This window comes from Indicator indicator, chromosome 1 (assembly GCF_027791375.1).
Source record: "Indicator indicator isolate 239-I01 chromosome 1, UM_Iind_1.1, whole genome shotgun sequence".
NCBI lineage: Eukaryota > Metazoa > Chordata > Aves > Piciformes > Indicatoridae > Indicator > Indicator indicator.
Genome location: NC_072010.1, coordinates 110,405,947 through 110,415,352, shown reverse-complemented (window position 1 = coordinate 110,415,352; position 9,406 = coordinate 110,405,947).

Below are 9,406 nucleotides of genomic sequence, written 5' to 3'. Positions count from 1 at the left end.
TTTATTTTATGCAACAATTAGACAATTAGATTTAAGCTTTGGAAAAACTGGTACATTTTTGCAACATCTGAATCCATTTCAGAGTAATGAATTCAAATGTCAGAAAGTCAAAATTTCCCACATAATAGAGGAAATTTATAAAAATCAAGTGCATGTCTGTCACTTCCCTTATCGACATTCTGGAAAAATTCTCACACTTACACATCTTAGCAAGAGCTTTTTCTTTTCTCCATTTTCTTGCTAAAAACATACTCTGTATCTTCAATTATTTAGTATTAAAAAATTCTCCCTGAAATTCCCCACTGGGTTGATGAATGGAGTTTTTCACTGACTTGATCTGGGATATGGACATTATTGTTTTCCTTTAGTTTTTGTGTTGTAAATTAAATTACTAATGATCTGAAAAAAAATATGACTGCTCAGAAATCCTGTAATTTCTTATAACTAATTGTTACAGTTAACTCATGTCATTGTACTTTTACTTGGCTCTAATAATCAAACGTTCAGTTGTTGGATATTTCTGTAGACCTGTGTGAATTCCACCCCAGCCCCTGGTGCAGAATACAGCAGAGAAATCGTTGAGTTAGCATATAACAGACATGTCCACATTATATGTAGATACTTCCACATATGCAGACATGTTGAAATGTCAGTCAAAACTCAGAGCAAATGATCTCGTTATCGAGAGCCTGATCTTTCAGGTTTCCTCATTAAAAGACTTGTTCATTGGGGCAGTTCTCTTTAATATCTTTATCAATGATCTGGACAAGGGAATTGAGTGCACCATGGTACTAAACTGTGTGGGAGTGTTGATCTGCTCAAAGGTAGACAGGTTCTACAAAGGGATCTGGACAGGCTGGATTGACAGGCCAAGCTGAGTTGTAGGAGGTTGTAGTTGCAAAGGGGGATTATCAATTACCCTTACAACAATAATAAACAATATGGCAAACAAGTAGTAATAAAATATTAGTAACCCTTTATTAATATGAAAATTGCCAAAATCATTAAATAGGATCGTTGTACAGTTGAAAGATATACTTACAATGGGAATATACAGTCTTAGGGCAAAACACAAACAATTTTATGCAAACTGGGAGACAATAACTTGGAAAGAGAAGGTTCCCGAGAGCAGATAGTGCTCAATTACAGCAGAAGGAGACTGGGTAAGGACCTTTAAACCTAAAGGGCAATGAATGAATTACTCACAGCTAGTTTTACCCACATCGGGGATGCTGCTGCTACTGTTGTGCTAGCTTTGGGGTGCTGTCATACGGTGCTGGCACAGCAGATTGCCACCAAGGAGAGTTTACTGCATGGTCCCAGGCTGATCTGGCTTCAGCGGACGGCAGGCAGTTAACGATGCTCTTCGCGACAGGTGCTTGCTTGGTTCCTGGGGAAACTGAGGCAAGACGTGGTTTTGGTGGCAAGGGGAAGCAGGCTAGGCAGATCTGGCTTCTAGGCTTGTGGCTTCTCCGGCTTGCTGTGTATGGCTCATGGCTTTATCCCAGGCTCTGGACCAGGCACTCAAGGCAGGGCAGTGCAACTCGAGGCAGCTTCTACGAGACGGGTCCAAATAGGCTTGAAGCAAGGCTTAAGCAGGGCAAGGCTTGAAGCAAGGTTTGAGCAAGGCAAGGGTGACTACCAGGTCAACCTCTACATACATATGGCCAGTGATCGATTGGTCCAATGGGGCATTGAAGCTAACGTGTAGCTGCCCAATGGAAAGGCATTCTGCCAGGCTACAACCATAAAAGGCAGAAACAAGGACCTTGTATCTGGGGGAGCAGTGGTCAGCTTATGTGCTCTCACCCCAGATAAACAACTTGTTTACCAGACAGGCAGAGGTCCTCTCCCATTTGTTCTTTTTCCCCTGTTGCCCTGCCTGTCTGTGGGAAGGAGAGGAGAGAAAGGGACCTTGTCTAGACATCTTAAGGCCTCTCTGGGTTTGTACTGGGCCATGTTATGGCCCTGCCACAACAGAGGACTAACAAAGCCAAATGCCAGGCCATGTGCATGGGTCAGAAGAACCCTGTGCAACATTATGGGCTTGGAGCAGAGTGGCTGCAAAGTTACACAGCAGAAAAGGACCTAGGGGTGGCTGGCATCCATCTGAACATGAGCCAGCAATGTACTCAAGTGATCAAGAAAGCCAGTGGCAACCTGGTCTGTATCAGGAATAGTACAGAGGTAGTAAAGAGATCATGCCCCTATACTTGGCACTGGTAAGGCCACATCTCAAGTGCTGTGTTCAGTTCTGGGCCCCTCACTACAAGGAAGACACTGAGGTGCTGGAACATGCCCAGAGGAGGCCAATGAGGCTGATGAAGAGCCTGAAGAACAAGTGTTATGAGGAGCAGCTGAGGGAACTGCTTAGTCTGGAGAAGAGAAGGCTGAGGGAAGACCTCACAATTCTCTACAACTACCTGGTTGCAGTGAAGTGGAGATAGGTCTCTTCTCCCTATTGTCAGGTGATAGAATGAGAGGAAATGGCCTGAAATTGTGTCAGGGGGTGTTTAAATTGGATATTAAGAAAAGTGTCATTACTCAAATAGTGGTCAGCCATTGGAATAAGCTGCCCAGGGAGGTGGTGGAGTCACTGCCCCTGGAGGCATTGGACATGGCACCTGCGGACATGGTTTAATGGCCATGATGGTGTTATGTTGACAGTTGGACTCAATGATTTTTGAGGTCTTTTCCAAATGAAACAATTCTATGATTCTATGATTCTGTGATTTTGCCAGATGCCTGAAGGATCCTGAAGGAGAAAGTGTTACCTATGCTCAACAGTAAAGAAACTGCTTCTTGGAAAAATCATCGATTTATCCTTTTTTTCTTTTGGGTAGCAATACTGGAATATCTTCTGTTCTTACATAATGATTCAGCATGACACTGATATGTTTAAAATTTTTCTGGATGAATGCTATAGAAACTAAAAAACTATCACAATGGAAGCACATGTGAAAAGTTTTCACTGATCTCACTCTATACATTCTACCACTTCATTTCAGAAATAGAATCAATGAACAAAGGCATTTTGATTGAAAATAAGACCTCAGGAAGAACACAATATATTCTTAGAGACACATTAACTTTCTGAACTGGTCAATACTTTGCCAGAGTAGAGTGCATATGAGCAAGTGAGAAGCAAAGATTTACAGCATAAGCATAAATAAAAAAATAATTTTTCCTGAGTATCTTTTGATTTTCTAAATTATACATCATACCAGCACTGAGAACTCTTCTCATCAAAATAAGGACAAAAAAAAATATTCCATTATACATCATTTTTGTTGTAACTTCAGAATTTACTGTGAGCTGTAGATTTGTTTACAGTTTCAACAAAAACATCTTAGAAATTACAATCCCTTGAAAACAAATTATTTGAATCACTTCTAAACATTGATAACAATTCAGCATGTTTTCTCAGAGATATCTGCTTTTTTGATATATTGTCAAACAAAATACTTTCTTTGGATTCAAGAATTAAAATCTCAAACAATGAATTTGACAGAATGAGCTTTTATTCTGTAATGAAACATTCTATCAGCAACATGAACTAAGAACTCGAATATAATTAAATCCCCATATTGCACTCAATATCTTGTTTCCATCTTTTTCTAATCCAATTATACTTTATATAGCAGTTTTTGCAGAAAGTAAACATTGGACTCATTTTTTATTTTTTCCTACCTCATTATGCTGTCTGTAACTACATTTGGAATAAATTTTTATCAGTAAATTTTTCTCTTCAAAAAAAGTATAAAAAGCAAGCACTGTTGTATAAAGACACAACAGATTTAAAACATCTGCTTCCTGTGTTCTCTGGTCACTGACAACCATGTAACTATGAGCATCTGAAATGTGTGCTGTATCAGATTTTTCATTACCCATAATGACTTCAAGTAGCTGGTGGGTTATGGTAAAACCCTGCTAGTTAGAAACTGTAGTCCAGAGTTTATGAGTCAGGAACAAGGTACCACTTTCTGCTGGTGGTGCTCAGTGACACAGAACATTTTTATTTTCAAGCAAATGCAAGAATCTGGAAGACTGTGGACACTGCATTCTGTTATATTACCTTTTTTGATGGCATAAATCGTGCAGAAATTGTCACTTCTGACAGGAAATCCAGGCAATCCAGCGTGGCTAAAATAATCCTGCACCGTCTCAGGTTTCCAAAGCAGGTCTTTGAAAGCTGTTTTATCTTGGATATAATATGAAAAACATACTTTTCCCAATATTCTCCAAGGAAAATATGGATCAGGAAATTCACTCAGTATTGCAGGACTAACTAGGACTCCAGATTCTGGTGTTTCATTAGATCATACAATCCAACACATTGGGAATGAAGCAAGTGGTTTCATGCCTAATATTGAACAGGAACAAGGTAATGGCTTGAACAAGCTCTACAATGATCATAATTAGGAGTAGGTTCAGTTTGTAAGCTTTTCCTAAACTAGTGTTCTGTGAAAGTTTTACAGAAGCAATTTTTGTGTTACAATCACTGTAGAACCCTTTGAAAATGTTCTTCCCAATGTCTGGGCATAATATCCAAAGTTACATACACTTTAGCTGATCCTTCACCTGTTCATGGGTAGGTTGTCTTACTGTTGCAAATATTGAGTGGTAATCCTAAATTCTGGCTTCAAATTCCATCTGCATATGTGAACTAATTGATATTTTCTAGTGGAAGTCAATTTTTATTAAAAAAAAAATCTAAACATTATCTGGTAGAACTCCTGTAGAAATATACTGAAATTCTCTACTGCCATTCAGAAAATACTCTGGCTGTAATAAACAATCCTTCTTAAACTTTAATATTTTAAATGTCCTATTTGTTTAGCAGATAGTCATTGAAAATCATTGCTTTTCTACATGATACATAAGAATTCCAGCATAACTTATTGATGAGCCTTTCTGTCTGAACAAGATGAAGAAATAGGCAACAAGACTCTCGCAGTTCTCAACTGACTGTAAACATAATTACAAGAGCAATTTCCACTGGTGATTCTTCTGAGGTAAAAGACATGTCACATGCATCCTTGAGCTAATTTTGGAACAAGACAGCCAGTATGCTTTCAATATAGACTTCATATTGTATCTTGAGCTGCAATGCTGTACTTAATAATTTCCTTTTTTTGTTATGTTTCACCCAGAACCTAGAGATTAAATTAATACTAACTCGAGTATGCAAATCTACTTGCATGACAACTAGATATTTGCATGAAGACATGCCCATTGCTTCCATATAAGTAAGGATGAGCCTACAAGAAAGCTGGGAGGGACTTTTTAGGATGTCAGGTAGCAACAGGACTAGGGGGAATGGAGCAAAACTAGAAGTGGGTAGATTCAGATTGGATATTAGGAAGAAGTTCTTCACCATGAGGATGGTGAGACACTGGAACGGATTGCCCGGGGAGGTGGTGGAAGCCTCATCCCTGGCGGTTTTTAAGGCCAGGCTGGATGTGGCTCTGAGCAACCTGATCTAAGGTGAGGTGTCGCTCTCCATGGCAGGGGGGTTGGAACTAGATGGTCCTTGAGGTCCCTTCCAACACTAACAATTCTATGATTCTATGACTCAGCATAGCACCCAGAGATTAAGCAATGATCAGGTGAAATAAAGAAAAAACTTATTACTGTTGTATAACATTTTTCAGTGCTTTTCATGCTTCTCTCACAGTTATTTGACATCTACTACTGAAGGTAGGTTAAGTGATGAGGGAAGCTACTGATCTGTTTTACTATTGTGATGGTTATGCTTCTTCATCCAGTGCAAGTTATAGATTTTAAGATGTTTGGGTGTCTGTGTGAATCAATAATGACTGTCAGTTTGATGCACAATTGTGAAATAGCACAGGAAATAGGAAACTAAATTCCACAGGATATTTACATCTATGAAGCCCTAGAATGAAATCTGGAAATGGAACTTTTCATTGAGGCTGTCCTGATGCTGTATTGCATAATCAACATTTTCAGTGTGAGGTCTTGATTTTGGAAGCGTGATCTATGAACAAAACTTAGGTTTGTCTGTACAGAGGCAGAATTGTTTTTAAACATTCCACTCATAATCTAAATTTGACAAGTAGGGAGCAGAGTGTGATAAGTCCTTACTGAGTTCAGAGCTTGTGTTTGAGACCCTCTTATGTAGAAAGTACTTCCAAACACATTGTTATTCTGTAGAGGTCTTTATCAAAATAAAATAATTGTCCAAACTCATCTGCAAAGGGTTTTGTTAGAAGAAAAAAATAAAAAAAATTGAAAACCCCTTATAAAACTTCCTTTCTGACATCCTTTACAATGTCAGGTTTGTGGCACAGCAGAAACTACCTTGGAAAATAGTTAATGATAAATTTTAAGACTGATTCACAAGCAGTTTAATTTCTTTATTGATGTCAGTAATACTTAATTAAAATAACATTGAATTGATAATATTGAAATAAAATAAGCTAGTGTTTTGGATGGATTGAGTAGTTTCTTAGCTTAAAGGAGAAATGCTTTGCTGATGTTGTCTACGCATAAGAAAGAAGTCGTGGATATTGTTCATAAAACCCAAAGCATAAAGGATGTGAATGCCTCATTAAAGCTGGAGAGAGGAGAACAAAGAGAAGGTTCTGTTTTCTCTTGTGTAGCACGTGTTTTATCTAGCTAGATGACTGGCCTCACAAAGGGAACTAAATCCGGGCTGCTAAGTGCTGATGTTCTGTTTGTTCTCTGCTGCCTAGTTGCAGAGAATCTATTGCTTTTTTTTCACACACCTTCTGTCAAAAAGTGTTAACTATAAATTGTACCTAAGTCCCAAGAGGAAAAAGGAGATAGCTAGCCAGTATCTGCAGCTGTATTTATCCTCTTGGTGGGAATGCATGTGTGGCGTCATAGAAACCGTGATTAGTAATTTCAGAGTCATGCTGGGAAGAACACAGACAAGGTAGAGATGGCCAAAGAACCTACCAGGTAATAGCAGATGAACCACAGTTCACATTGTGCACCCTCCTAGCCTGAAATCATAATTATTCCCCAGATCCCACATCAAAAAACATACTTTCTTCCCATACAGTCCCTGTACAAACCTAATTTTCCTGAAAAAATGTCTGACCACACTGACTAGCTGTGTTCATATCACAAAATGCAAAATTAGAACATTTTCATCTATACTGACTACTGCCTGATGCTGCTTTGTTGTTTTTTCCTCAGTAGGTCAGCTCATAAAACACACTATCAGTCAGTGCTGATAAGAACTGAATCTGTTGTGGAAAGAGTCCCAGTAATTTAGCTCATGAAAACTTCTTTACATACAGTATTGCACTGAAGATTGTCAAAATCCCTTGCAGCAGAACCATCACTTAGTAGGGAGATTGTGACTAATAGGCAGTCATTCATCACCATCAGTCATTTCCCTTGAGTGACGAATGTGCCACCTAGCTACACAGAGTACTAAAAATGACCACAGTTTTTCCTAACTGAAACGGGGGAACACTCACAGTGCAACAGAGGTTTATCTATGTGGAACAGGTTTTGCCAGACACCTCTTATCCCATACTTTCAAAGCCAGCTGCCTAGAAATGACATGAAATTAAATGACATAATGGAACACTTTTTCCTCAAAAGCTACAATATCCAGCCAGAAGGACTGGCCATAGAATTTGTCACCTACCTGTTGTTTGAACATATGCCTTCTCCAAACCTACACAGTTTAAAGAACAGGAATCATCTTTACTCGAATATGCAACTTGATATGAACTCTGTTCCAAGAGTGAATTACCACATCTGTTAATCTCTCTGCCTAATGCAGCAACTCTGTCCCAGCAAGTATCTCTCCACAGGGCTGGACATTCCAGGCATGACATCACTGGAAATGGTGCCAGATGAAATTACACATGGGCAGATGGATAATGCAGTATTCAGCAGATTCTTGACATGAACCAGGTTTTGGGGTTTTGCATCTATGGATTTAAAGTTACATTTTCAGCTTTGCAAATTTGCAAGCAGTATTCTGACATGCAAGAAATTTTCCACTTTGGGATACATATTTGCCAGAGGAAAAGACAGGGATCCAGGAGCACTCGAGAAGAGCTGGCTATTTCAGATCAGGGTTGTAACCATATATGCAAACACAGTTCCTAAAATTTTCACTACATGCAGTGTTTCAGGAGAGTATGTCTTCTTTATCCTGTGACATAGGAGACACTTTTGCTCCTCTGTATGACATGGCATCAAGAAAGTCATCAAAAAGTTCATCATGGCGATCTGTTTTCCTAATGCTGCTGAGTTTCCAATCAAATTTTCCTTAACGTTTGGGCTTTAAGTAACACTTCGGACTTCATTCTTAGACACTGTGAGGGAAGCAGGAGTGACAGAGAGGCTTCTTTCTGCAGTAAAGTGTTTGAAAGAATGATTTCCAAAATTAAAAGCAAAAATGAGATTCTGCTTCTACTAACTTTAAAAATGCTAAAACACACAGTCAGTCTCTCCTAATAGTACTAGCCAGCACAGAGGCACAAGCACAACTAAGACTCCACTCAGCTGCTCCCCACACTAGAGGATTAGGTCTGGTGCAAATCTGGAGTAGATGATCATTTCTAGGAGGAGCAAAGAATATGATCCTAATTAACACTTTGATAAGGTAGTGTGAATCAGGAAAACACTTTGCACTGCCTTCGTCTCTGCCCTGCAGAAGTACCCAAATGAAACCTGTGGCCTTAAGATTTGAAAGAGAATACTTATTTCTTTTTTTTTACTTTTTTTTTTCTCCTTTCTGAAAAATTTAACTCTACACATACTCAAACTAGAGAGAAACAATCAGGCATCCAGCCAACATAAGATCCCAGTAGGAAAACAATTGTGGAGCTACCACATTATCCTGTTCTAGTGCAGATGATGAGAAACTTGGGATTCAGAGTTGTTAATCCTTCCAGAAAAATAATTGGCTTTGCACTGTTAGCTTTCTTAGCAGTAAAAGGAAGTAACATATATGATCAAGATTACTAATTATGCTGTCATGCAAATTCTGTCACTTAATAGGTCACCTAGAATGACATGTCAAAGCAAAACATTGGTGTGCGTTGCATATTCTGTGCCTGCTGCCATTACTGTTACAAGAAATATAAATATCTACAGAACAGATGAGCATTTTGACAAATCTTAGTCAGCTTTTTAGAAAAGATAAAATTTTATGTGCTGACCATAAATAAGAACTCCATATGGTGAAGATGAGTCTTCAGAGCTGAGCAACGATGAATAAGAGAGATAGGAATGGAACTCTTGACTAGAAAAACCCTAATTGCTCATGTCTCTGTGGAAGTGCAACAGTAATTCTGTTAACAAGAAAAGATATTCCATTTCTTCCATGAAATTAATGATACATACCTTTGGAAATCTTGTTCTTGGTGACACTGGAGGAGAGAATTGGGAT